We start from the raw sequence: 14496 nt of genomic DNA on the forward strand, positions 1-14496 counted from the left end.
TGTGCCTAATCCCTGTAAACATTTATAAGGTGAATGAGACAATGTGGTAGAGAAAAGGTACTCCTGTCCAGGCTTCCCAATTAACTCTGCACCAAAGTAGTGGGAAGACTTCTTGGTCCAGTAAGAATAACTAGTTGTGCATGTTCCAGCTCCCTCCATCTTCCCCTTAGCTGCCCTCATAGGGTGCACACCAGTCTCTACACTTCCAGCTTTGCCCTACTGACTAGGGCTGCTCATTTCCTCCCCACTGTCCTCTGGAAGGCAAACTGCCCACAGAAAATGAACATTCTCTCCTTACTTACAGGAGCAAGTACATGGTTTAGTGCCATCTAAGACTGGTTGGAAACAACTAAGGAATTGTGAGTGTTTTCAAAGTTCCTCAGAGCAAGTTCTTCCCTACAGCCTCACTTTATGACTACATGGAAACATGATATTTATACTTCCATCTGCCATTTATTGAACTGTTTCTAATTACATTCTATATATTTTATACTCTGTGAAATTCTAACAGTGGTTTAATTTCAAAAATAATTTTCTTTAGATCTGTCATTTTTTAGAAGTTTAATAAAGTGCTGTCCCAAGCCGGGGAAATGGCTCAGTGGAATAAGCGCTTCCCTAGCAGGTGCAAGGGCCTGAGTTCAATCCTTGGTTCCGCAAATAAATAAATAAATAAATAAATAAATAAATAAATAAAGTGCTGTCCCTGGGAATGCACATAGATTTCAAAGGATTAAAGAGTAGGGAAGGTTAGGATCTGGTTCTTCTCTTTTCCTCTCTCTAGATCCACTCTTGACTTTTATATTCTGCATTGTGCCTTAGGAGTTGATAACTTTGGGCTATTGTCTAGGCTCTCTCACCTTCCAGCTCCCAGTGGATCCACCAGTTGGAAGAGACTAGGGGATGGAGGGAGAGAAAGACTAAAGAATGTATTCAGCTTACTCTTTACCTTACCAGCTAAGTTTGACAGTGGTAGCAACCCTCCACTTATGGCCACAGTTCTGTCAGAAGCCCCTTCTCTGTGCCACCAGGTCTTGTGGGATTCTCTAACAACACTCAGGTCCTTGTCCCATCAGTCTAGGACCAGTAAGGACTTCTCAACACTGCTGTTCTCCTAGGTGCTTTGTCATGTTTTTTAGTTCCCATAACTCTACTCAATCTTTTTTAAAAAAATTATTAAAGTTTCTTCAAGGAAAAGTTTGAGCATGTGACCTCTTGTCCACTAGGACCCGGACTGAAATAAGAGTATCAGAAAGGCTCTTGGAGATGGACGCATTCAGCACTCATAGCCTGGTGTCAATAAATATTTGTCTCATACAAGAGAAATTACCCTTATTCTGCTTACACCTTGCTTAGTAGCCTCTGATAGCTTGACTTACCCTGTTGTTTTAAAAAGAGAAAAAGCCTCTGTCAAACTGCCCCTATACACAGGTATTTGTGATGGTTCAATGACTCTTCTCAAATCAATAAATGGTAAATTGAAAGTTAAAACAGAAGTGAAAGTGATGAAATTAACTGAATTTACTTTTAGTTGAAAAGAAAATTGCAAATTTGAAGACGGCATTCTAAGGTACCTTCTAAGATAAAGGTTCAAAGATTGAAGAGCTGTGGTTACCATACACAAGCTTCTGAGAATTCAGCCTCTAAGGAAACTGAAGTACAGGCTTAATTTTTCTTTTCTAGTGTTCTAATCTATTTCCATCTTCCTTTCATATTTTAATGTGTTTGACTATGTATCTATGTTGTCAAATGTAGGCAATTTCTCACAGCTTAAAACTTTATGCAAGAATAAATATTGGCTCAAAGGATAACATCAGAAAAGATTAGCCCAATGAGAGGATTCTAACAAAGCAACCACCAAATAATAATTAACTTTTTCTACAGAAAAAAGATAAAAAGCAAAACCACTCTCCTCAACATTCCAAATCTTCCAGTCCAAAGCTGCCCTATCTCATAAACTCACTGATACCGAAAACATTACAAGCTTCTTCCTGCCATGTTGGCCTGTGCTCATTCTGTGCCCCACAGCCTGAAACACCTTCCTGTGTTATCCCTGTCCACCCCAGCCTGACTTTCCAGCTCCCTACACCCCAATGTTACAACCATGGCTGCAAAAAATTTACCTCCACTGTGACCACAAACAATGTTGTTCTCTGTTCTCTGAATGCCTCTGGCACTTCTGACATGCTGCCTACCGAACTGTTTGACACTATTGAGTTACTTCATTGTCTCCCTCCAGCCCTTTTCCTGGGCAGTTTTGGCAATTTCATTATCCTTCCAATCACCCTGCTACTTGTTTTTTTTTTTTTTTATTAGCACCTATTAAATTATCCTCTACAACACTTCAGTCACCCAGTGCTATCTTATTACCGTTGACTGCCCACTCCAAAATCTTAATGATAAGCACAGAATGATGATAAGTAGCCTACCAGCCTAGGGCCTTCACAGTGCTATGGTCCTCAGTCTAGAAGCATTTAGGGAGTGTAGATAATGCCTGTTCATCTGGCAAGCTAATTACATGAGGGTCCCATGAGTAAATGTCTATTATACAAGTGCACATGAAAACTGCAGATTCTATAAATAAGCAACACAGAATTTATCTCCTACCACTTGTTTAGTTCAAAATAATTTTATTTTTTATATTTGCTGAATTTATAATAAGACTACTGAGAAACCTGTCAACTTGCCAGAAACTCCTCTGTCCTTTATTATCTATGCTACTATTTTGCCATCATCCTACAATGATCATTTCCTATTTGATATCATAAATGTCAAGTCCTTCAGGATTCACCCACAAGTAAATTATCCCCTCCACATAGCACAAGGATACCCCTAAGGGAAGTGTTTCTCAATCATTTATTTTCACTATTTGCCTCCCAGTAAAGAAACTTCTCAGATATTTTTTCCTGATTTCCCCCTACAGAACCTTAAACCATAGTTATGTTGTACATCTGTTTATGTACTATCCATATAGCTATGCCTTGCATATTGAAGAGTATGCATGCACACACAAAAATACACACAGAGAGAGCCAATTTTTTTTACCTTATGGGGGGGATAGTGTCTGTGTTGAGCATGTATGATTTGGGCACAGGCAGTGCAGCCTACACAAGGTTCTCATTTGGCTGTCATCTGAGGCTCCCAGGGTGGGCACAGAAATGAGGTTCATCTAGGGTAGTGGTCTACTGCAGCCAGCATCAGTACTTCTGTTTCTTATTTATTTATTTATTTATTTACTTACTTAGAATAGGGTCTCATTATGCAGCTTGGACTCATAGTGATCCTCCTGTCTCAGCTTCCCCATGCTGGAATTACAGGGTGTGCCACCATGCCCTGTAGTGGCCTGAATGGCATAAGGCCAGCATAGCATGTGGTACCAGGGATCAAACCCAGTTCTTGGCACTTGCCAGACAGGTGTTTAGACCACCAAGCTACCTCCTCAGACCTTGCCTACATCTTTTACTAAGTCTTTCTTATCTTGCTGTTTTTATTCTTACCAACTGAGCTCTCATATTTTTAGTAAAATGGTAAGCAGGTCAACCCCAAGCTAGGCCTAAAGAGATCATATCATTTTGAAAGGTTCAATATTAAGATGCAAATAAACCTTCTTCATAAATTAGCAGTTTCATGGACCCAAGAAATAAAATGTTTGTGAAGAGTATTATGCAGTGCTGTCGTACCATTTCATGTGCCCTCTCTCCTCCATACTGCTTTAGCATTAATATTAAGGATGCATCATTACTATTAACAGCACAGTTCAGAGATCCACATAATGGCATTTGGAACAAAATGTAGAGAAAAATGAAACTCTCTGTAGCAGTGCATGCCTGTAATCCCAGAATTTGGGAAGCTGAGGCAAGAGGACCACTGTAAATTCAAGAGTAGCCTGGGCTACATAATGAGTCCAAGGCCAGCAGGAATTATATAGTAAGACCCTGGAGAGAGAGGGAGGGGGAAAGACAGACAGACAGACAGACAGACAGACAGACAGACAGACAGAGACAAACAGAGACAGAGACAGAGACAGAGACAGAGACAGAGACAGAGACAGAGAGACAAAGACAGAGAGAAATTTATCAAATGTTTTTGTTTGGGAACCAAGTTGTTTGCTAACAGAAGCATTCAAAGTATTAGATAAATAGTGTAAAATATTAAAGTAGGATCATAGAGTTTATAATTTTCTAACTTTTTGATTAATGCATTATGAAAGGTTTCCTTCATCATTATATATTACAAGTATTTTCTAAGCAGGTGCTTTAGACAGCTGACCTATCTTGCCTATAAGTATTTTTAAACTTACTTTGAATTATAGATGTGTGGAAAGTTGAAAAGATAATATACAGAGGCCCCATGTAATCACCTGGTTTCCTTTCAGTGTGCATTTTCTTGATTATAGTACAAGGTCAAAACCAGACCATTGGGCTGGGTGTGGTGGTGCATGCCTGTGGTCCCAGCAGTAGGGAAGCTGGGGCAGGAAGACTGCCATGAAACGTTTAAGGCCAGCATGGGCTGCATGGCGAGACCGTGCCTAAAAAAAAAAAAAAGTGGATAAAAATAAAAAGAACACTGGGGAAGAGCTTCTGTTTACAGCCAGAAATTCCACAGGGAACTAGAAAACATTAATTTAATAGTAGAGCATTGTCCTACTATGTTAAGGAGATCAGTTGGTTCTCCAATGTTCACCTCTAATATTGAAAGATTATTTTAAACATTTGCCTAGGTCTAGGGCTAGAAATATATGTGTATGTCTAGCTATTTTCATATGTTTCTAACAGTAATCTTCCTGACATTTGGAGAGCAGAGAAAACTGTTCACACTCTTATTTTCTATCTCTGTATCTATCTGGCCCTCATACCCTTATGTACAGGAGTGTTCATCCCTGATTATAAGAGTTGATCATCTCAGAGCTCCAAATTTTCCATACAAATTTATGTTTTGACTCACTAGATAATTTCAGGACAACTGGGAAGGAACCTTGGGGAAAAGCCAAGTACTATTAATGATTAACTAGTATTTACCAAAAAATGGGCCTGGATATTAACTACTGAGTCAAGCCAAGCAACGAAAATATCTAAAACAAACATTATTTTATACCTTTTTCTCTATAGAAATTATGCATTTTGAGTTCAAAAACTTAATCATTACTTGCAGAAAGGAAGGAGAAGATGAAAGAAAATACAAAATACCTTCCTTCCTTCCTTCCTTTCTTCCTTTCTGTTTGTCTGTCTTCTTTCCTGACTTTCTGTCTAGTCTGTCTGTCTTCTTGGGGTCCTAGGAGTTAAACACAGGGTCTTCACAGAGAACTACATCCCTAGACCACATATTTTATTCTTTTTTTTTTTGGAACCGGGGATAGAACTCAGGCCCTTGCGCTTGCCAGGCAAGCGCTTATTCTACTGAGCCAACTCCCTGGCCCTTATTTCATTCTATTTTTCACTTTGAGATAGGTCACTAATTTGCTCAGGTTGGCCTTGATCCTGTTTCAGCCTCCTAGAATGCTGTGATTGCAGGCATGTACCACCATGCCTGGCAACAAGATACATCTTTTATAAGCATCCAAAAATCTAGCAAAAGTTTTATTTTTCCTGCCATTTTCATCAGAAATCTTTTATTTCAATATTTTTACCTTCATTATTTCTTTGGATAGAATCAGAAATAATGTACATTTTTCACTATGCATTACTATTTACATAAAATCTATCTTCCTTTATCAGACTGTACACTTCACAAGAGCCAGGGACTTGTCTACCTTGATGCATCACATAGCAAACACGTGGTCCATACATAGTAGATGCCCAATATGTTTGTGTGGAAGAACTGACCATCGAGTAAGAGGAATTGACTATTGGGTAAAGAAGAATATTTTGGCATGAGACTTTCTCCATTGCAAAATGATGCCACGAAGGTATCTGTTTCTTTTATTCATCCAGTTTAATTTACTCATTCTACAGTTAGGTTGTGTCCAAACAAAGACTATTAAAGTATAATCCTTGAACTTAAGAGACTCACAATCTACAGAGGGAAATAAATGCAAACTGATAAACCATCAGACAGTAAAATCTAAGAAATAATATTTATGCAAGGGATAGAAAAAGAGGTGGCAATCCACCTATCTTCCATTGAAATCACAATTGTATCTTGGCAGTCAACCCTCTAATGTAGAGAAATAAGAGACTCAAAACTAAATTTTGGGGTGTTTTATTTTATTCTGTTTTGTTTTGTAAGGATTATTGAAAATGGGGCCAAAAATTAAACTGAGAATTTTGCCTGTCTAAACTTGTTAAGGTCTTATTTTAAACATTCCTTCAGAGAAATTTCCTCTGATCCCTACACACACACACACACACACACACACACACACACACGCACACACACACGCACACACATACATACACTGAGTTAGGTAGCTTTCTGTGCCATTCCACTAGTGCATGAAGTGCATGAAGTCAAAGAAGTCCTCCAGGTCACTATTATAGCATAAGTGCCTAGAACTATCTCTGGGGTACAGTAAATATTTGATGAGTAAAGTCTTCCAATATATTTATTTTTTTTCAAACCACTGTATCTCATTCTTCCATCCTATACATAGAAAAAATATTTTCCCTTCCTAAATGTTGTTTTCCTTTTCCTTAAAAAGATTATGGTTCTTCCAATTTTTTCAGACATTATCACTCAGCAAATGGAAGGGAAAATCATATTTTATGCAATTGCACCCTAGTGGGGAAGACTGTCTGAGGCTACCACCTCTGCCAAGTAGCCACAAGAACTGGAACTGTCTGTAAGCTCCTAGAATTATTTCCCAATGGAGTTTCTTTGCACCTCATAAGAACACAATATCCAAAATATCTGGGCTGAAAAGGAAAAACTTTCTTTTATGGCACAGCTAAGATTGTTCTCAAGGGACTGGCAAAAGGTCAACATTCACTTTCTGCACCCAGAACCAATTTTTACCCTCTGCTTTCACTAAAGGTTCAGAGGAGAGAGAAAAGAGCAAGATTCTTCTTATATTTGAAGGGGTCCAGATATTTAAAAACAGAAATTGGGAAGGACCCTAAAAGAGCCTCCAGCCCTAAGGCACCAAGGTCTGTCAATGGATCCTGTGTTTGGTGATTCCCTCAGCCATCTGGCAGCCAAAGAGAGTGTTATTTTTAAGAACTGGTAAGGCATGCAGCAACCTCAAAAACCACACCCCTTGAATGTCAGGCTCCTCCACCAACCTGGGGTAAGCCCGCCATGGAGCAAGAAACAAGGGCTGTGCTGTGAGGATAGCAACTCTTCTAAAATACTGTTGTTTTTTTTAAAAAAAAAAAAAAAAAAAAAAAAAAAAAAAAAAAAAAAAAACATGATTAGAATAAGTTCCTTATTCTTTTATTCACTAAATGTTCTGCTGAAACCTGGAAAAGTCAGTCAAATGTAGATGTTTCCAACTGTCCAGATGTGTCCTAGATACAGCTAGATGTCAGGAAGATGCTTGAATCAATTTAAATATGGGTTGGGTTTTTTTCCACTGTAGAAATATCTCTTTAGAATTAGACACAATATTTCACATGACCCTTAGAAGACACAAGAAAATATAGTTACTGAAATGGAGGACTAGACTGGTTCCCATAAATATTGGCTAAATGTAGACACAGGATTAAATGGAAAGAGTTTCAGAGTTTCTCTTAATACTGTTTTTCTAATATACACATGATTAAAATGATCACTGGAAGAATAAAGAGAGATGAAACCTGGAGATTGTAGCTCAGTGGTAGAGTGCTTGCCCAGCATGCACAAGGCCCTGAGTTCAATCCCCAAGACTACCAAAAAAAGAAAGAAAGAAAAAGAATATAGGGGATTTTCTTAGGTTTACTAGAGTTTCGTAAGTATAGTATAGTAGATTGTTATGGTTTGTGTGTATTACCCCCCCCCAGAGCAGCTAGAGCACAGTTCTAGAGTTTGTAATTAATTCATGATCCAAGACTGGGATTTTTTTTTTAATGTATTTAGTACATGGTCTACAGGGTCTCATTACATAGCTCAGACTTATAGTGATACTCCTGTTCTCAGCCTCCCAAGTGCTGGGATTATAAGTGCAGGCCACCATGCCCAGTCTCATTCTGGGCCTCAGTGCACCCCAGGGTAGGGGGGACCAGCATGGCACACCAGGGATCAAACCCGGTCCCTGAATCTACCTAAGTAGGTGATTCAGTCCACTGAGCTATCTGGCTGGGGCTCAAGGCTAGGATTAATGTTCTAAGTACTGCTGGGTTTATGAGTGAGAGTGCTACACCCATCCTGGGTTAGACAGCCTGAAGGCAATATAAGGAAAGGAGAGAGGCTTGCCTCTGCCACTGCTGCTGCTTCTCTTCCCTTCTTTGCTTTTCTCTTTGCTGTTTTCTGCTGCCATGAGCTGCTGCTCTCTGCCATGTGGCACTCTGCCTTGGAGCCAGCTGAGTATGGACTGAAACCTCCACAAACTTTGAGCTAAATAAACCTTTCCTTCCTTATTTTTGAGTGTTGGGTATTTTGTACTAGCAATGAGAGAAAAATAACTGAGACATAGATGTAGTGATAGATAGATAGACAGATATAGATATTTTTTGAAGATATATATATATATATATATATATATATATATATATTTAGTTTCAATTACAATGTACAAGGTGCCATACCATTGTACAGCAATTATAATGACTAACATAACTGAAATCACCTTAAATTTCTATTGGTTCTTAATTCACCTAGAAATAAGGATTTCTCTTAGTTCCCTTAAGTTAAAATAATTCATGTAAGGGAGGAGTCTCCATTTAGCAGGTCTTGGTTTAATGGAAGCAGACACAGCATTTCTGAATGATCTGGATTCTAATAGCAGTTCTTCTACCTACTCAACTGAAAAATAGAACAATGTTCTCACTATAAAATAACAATAGTGAGGATATGAGGTAATGCCATGTTAATTATCTTGATATAGCTGTTACACAATGTACATTTATCAAGATCTCACTTGTACATAAGTATATACAATTTTTATTTGCCAATAGATAAATTAAATAGACTATAAAATGTATCTATGATAGTAATTCAGATAAAAATTGCACTTCAACAAATTGGAAAATCTTGACAAAATGGACAGATTCCTAGACTCATAAAAATTACCAAAACTAAACTGAAAAGACATAAAAGTAAGTTCTGAACAATCCTGTAACAACTAATAAAATTAAGGCAGTAATATAAAAAGTTACCTCTTCATTACTTTCTCTTATTGTTGGAACAAAATACTTGACTTCCACAAGTTAAAAAATGAGAGGTTTGTTTTAGATCACAGTTTTTAGATGTTCCATCCCATAACTGGCTGACTCCAAGGTAGGATAGCATAGCAGAGGGGCATCACAGAGGAGAAATTGTTCATGTTGGAATAACAGAAAGCAGCAAGCAAAAAGCTTCCCTTTTCCTTTTGCCCCATCTGGGCTATAAACCTTTATAAGTGCCACCTACACCCAGTACCTATACCCAGAATTATGCTAAACCTATCAATAGGCTAATACCACACACCTATAATCCCAGTATCATGTCCCCTAATCCAGCATAACACACCCATGATTCCACCACCTCCCAAAAGCCCCACCTATGAGCACATGAGGCTTTGGCAGGATATCTAGATACCAGTACTCCTCAAACCCTTCAATGAAATGGAAAGAGAAAGAGTTCTTGGAAGCACTCATGCAAACTCAAGCAAACTCATATCTGGATCCTGGCATCATCCTGGTCCCAAGATTTGGAATACAGACATTGAAAAATAACAATTTGGGAAAGGAAAGAAGAGAGGTGGATCCCTGGGATGCAGTAAATACATGCAGAGAAAATAGGAGTCCACAGAGAAATTGAAGAGACAGACCAATGCAGAAAAAGGAAGGGGAAACCTGCACTTTCTTCCTGGCTCTTGGATCATGGTGTGAGAAAGAAAGACATAATCTAAGAGACATATGGAAGCAGGCATCTCTAGAAGACTCCTGGAGAAAAGCACTAGTGGAATGGAGCAGTGGATGCTGTACATTACAGCTGGTGAGAGACTCCAGACCAAGTGTCTGCTCTGTCCCCTGGACAGTGTATTTATTTAGTCAGACACCACTTGTGGGAGGGACCAAATGAACCCAGGACTCAGAACATCCACAGCTCACCCTCACCTCAGGGCTTCCAGTGTTGAATTATCATAGTGATCAGGTGAGACCAATCATGAGAGATATCCATGGTCAGGAAGCCCCAAGCAGGCCAATAAGTGACACCCAGAGTGTTACAAGTTAAATGACTCAGATTTCAACCCTTCATCCAAATGCTAGATTCAGCCTGAATTCCATGGATTTGAAAGCCCTAGGACCAAGACCATGTCCTAATCCTACTACCAGTATACTGGAATTATGCAGAATGATCTGGATCTTACTGCCTCCTTTGTCTGCCAAAGAGCAAAATCATGCCTTGGACACTACCACAAAACTACAGACCCCACAAGATGCACACAGACTTGAAGTCACAGAAAAACTTTTTTTTTCCTCTTTTCCTTAGCCTTGTTTTTTAGTTTTATATATTTGGGTTTTTCCAATTGTTTGTTTTGTTTCTTTATAAGAAGATTGCTTGTCTTTTTTCTTTATAAGCATAAATATTGTTGTAATTTTAGTAATTAAGCTCCCTACCATAAGAAATTTACCAGCTTTGCTAAAAAACATAAAATAAAATAAATAGAAAATGACAAAATGTGGAAGCAAGATACAACTCTAGGCCCCCAGCTCACCCAAAGAAAATCCAGGGGACATTGAAGTATACAGAATCAAAAGTAACTGAGCTAAACTGTCTGAAATGGTGGTAGTATAAGTGACAAAGCAGATAAGTAAGTCTCTAGACAAAAATAAAACAAATAATTAAATAGATAATTAAAGAAAAGATGGCCATATGAAGAATATGATTAGTCAATCTAGAGTAGATATAGATTAAAAATTACAGGAATTTAGGAAGATGAGGCAAACCATGAATGTCCAACATAGGAAACACTTGCATTCTATGAAAGAGATTGAAACAGATACCCAAGATATTTTAAAAATCTATTGAAAATAATACACAGCAGAATCAATCAATGTAAAAATACAATATCAGATCTAGAAAAACAGGTTTGTGTTTAGCAATCATCAAAGGAAACACTTTTTAACAATAGCAAGAATCCATGAAAACTCAGTCCAACAGCTGCTAGATGATGCAAGAATAATAACATTAGATTTATCAGAATAAATGAAAAAATCAGAAGACACCACAAAGGACATAAAAAGCTATTCACAGAAGTAATATTAGAAAACCTCTTAAGCATGGAAAAAGAATTTGACATACATTAAGTGAGGCATATAGAACTCCAATTAGTTATGATCAGAAAAAACACCACACCAAGATATATAATAGTCAAAATCCCATAAATTTAACATAAGAATAGAATACTAAAGGCTGTTAGAGAAAAGAAACAAATCACTTAAAAGGAAAACCCATCAAAATCAGAGCAGGCTTTCCAACACAAACCCTTAAGTCAAGGAGAGCTTGGAGCTAAGTATTGCAAGCCCTAAAAAAAACAATTTCCAGCCCAGATCAATGTATCTCTGCAAAATCATCTTTCAAAACTGATGGAAAAATAAGGCACTTCTAGGACAAAGAACAACTGAAGAAATTATGACCACCAAACTCACACTCCAATAATTCTGAAGGATATGGTTGAAAAAGACAATGAAAACTATTCCAATAATCTCAATAAAATGAATCCACCAGGCAAAGCAAGCAACTAAATAGAGAGAAAAGAACTTAACAAAAGAAAAATAACACAAGAACAAAGTCAATTCAATGCCTATTAATTACCATCAATGTGAATGGACTCAATTCACCAATCAAAAGAAAAATAGGCAGACTGGATCAAGAAACAAGAGCCCACAATATGCTGCATACAAGAAACTCATTTAATTCAAAAAGAAACTCATAAATGAAAGTCAAAGGATGGAAAAGAGTATTTCGTGAACAAGAATCCAGAAAACAAGCAAGGGTAGCTATTCTATTTGCACACAAAGTGTATTTCAAGCCAAGACTGATTAAGAGCGGTCATGCTTCTTGTAAAGGGAACAATCCAAGAGAAAGAGATAACTACATCAATATATGCACCAAATACTGATGCAACCAACTATGTAAAACTAAACTAAATACTACAAAATATCAGATAAGAACTAATACAATTGTAGGGGTTCACCCAAATACTCCAGTGCCACAACTAAACAGATTAACTAGACAAAAAAAAGTCACCAAAGAAATATCAGAGCTGAACCAAATCTTTGGACAAACAGACTTAGTAGTTTTCTACAGAGCATGCCAACCCACAACAAAAGAATATGCATTCTTCTCAATAGCACACAGGACTTTTTCCAAAATAGACCACATAGTAACTCAAAGAGAATGCTGATATAAATAAAAGGCATTGAAATAATCCCATGTACATTATCATATCATAGTGCAATGAGATATGGCAAAAGAAACCACAAAAGCTACATAAACACATAGAGATTAAATAACACCCTCCAGAACAACCAATGAGTCACAAATGAAATGAGACATTTTCCACAATTAACAGATTAAGCCAATATGACATATTACAGGATGTGTGAAAGTAGTCTTATGAGGGAAATTTACAATACTGAATTTCTACATCAGAAAAACACAGAGAGTTCACATAAATAACCTATTGTTGAATTTCAAGGGTCTAGAAAAAGAAGAACAAGTTAAGCACAAAGTATACACAAATGAGAAAACTATAAAGATCAGAGCAGATTAATGCAATTGAGACCAAGAAAAACAACAGAAAGAATCAATGAATTAAAGAGGTAATTCTTTGAAAGACTAAAAAAATAGATAAGGCCTTAGCCAATCTTATCAAAATAAGGAAAGAAAGACCCAAATCCATGCAATGAGGAATAAAAAAGGTGAAATCATAATGGATCCTGCAGAAATCCAGCAGATCATCAATACTACTTTAAGATCCTGCACTTTAAGAAGATAAAATAATTCATAAGAAATTAACAGAGTCCTAGACTTACCAAAGCTGAACCAAGAAGACATAAAAACTTTAAATAATCCAGTATGAGTCAATGAAATTGAAGAAGTAATATAAAAACTACCAAAGAAAAAAAAAGAAAATCCAGGTCCTGGCAGATTCACTGCTGAATTACACAAGAACTTTAAAGATAACCTAGTACCACTACTCCTCAAGTTCTTTAATAAAATTAAAAAAGAATCAATATTACCAAAGTCGTTGCTAGAAGTAAGCTTTACCTCAATACAAAAAGCACAGAAGGGCCGGGGAGATGGCTTGGTAGAATAAGCGCTTCCCTGGCAAGCACAAGGGCCTGAGTTCAATCCCCAGTTCTGGAAAAAAAAAAAAAAAAGCATAGAAGAGTCCAACCAAAAAAGGAATTTCAGGGGCTAGGGAGATACCTCAGTAGAATAAGCATTTGTGTGGCAAGCACAGGGTCCTGAGTTCAATCCCCAGTACTGGAAAAAAAAGGAATTTCAGGCCAACCAAAAAAGGGAACTACAGGCTACAGGCTATATGTTCTCCTTAATGAACACAGATGCAAAATAAGAATACACATTCTTCTCAATAGCACACAGGCTATCCTGTGTATATACATACACATTTTTCCCATTGTTCTTTCCTTCTTTTCTCTTTTCTCTCCTCTTTATTCCTTCCCTTTGAACAATTTATTTCCCTGTCATTGTATCTATTGTACCCTTCTGATTTTATTTACTCTTTCAGGTTCTTACACTAGGGACACAATATGATGTTTACACATGCATGTCTGATTTATTTCACTTATGAGTGTAGTCTCCAGTTGCATCCATTTACCTATACAAAGCCTTAAGGACACTGGATGTTTAGTGAATGCTGCGCCAGAGAAGGGGTGAACCTGTCCATTTCCAGAGCATTTCACCAGTAGATCCGTTTGCTTGCTGCAACCTCTGAAGACAAATAATTACGACACTAAGTCAGGGATTTTGTGTTCACTGGTTCACAGGCCCCCAGGCAGGCTGCAGACTGTGACAAAACATGTGGAATCTTTCATGGGTACAGATTGGATTCGTCACAAAGTTACCAAATCAAGAATTCCAGATAAAGTATTTAAGCCTTCACCTGAAGATCATGAGAAGTATAGTGGGGATCCACAGCACCCTCACAAACCGTATGCTGTTACCAGAATTAAAAAGTCCAATAAGATGACTGTATTAGAAACAAGATGTAACCAAGATGCTTGGATTAGAAAAAGCACACACTCCTCAGGTTCAGAACAACATCCCTTCAGTAAATGCAAAACTGAAAGTGGTTAAGCATCTCGTAAGAATCCAGCCCCTGAAGCTGCTGCAAGGACTTCCCACAGAAGAGAACATGGCCAACACATGCCTCAAGGGTACTGGGGAGTTAGTGGTGCAGCTGAAGCCTGTGGG

Source organism: Octodon degus, unplaced genomic scaffold, assembly GCF_000260255.1.
Source record: "Octodon degus isolate 3935 unplaced genomic scaffold, OctDeg1.0 scaffold00016, whole genome shotgun sequence".
Classification (NCBI taxonomy): domain Eukaryota; kingdom Metazoa; phylum Chordata; class Mammalia; order Rodentia; family Octodontidae; genus Octodon; species Octodon degus.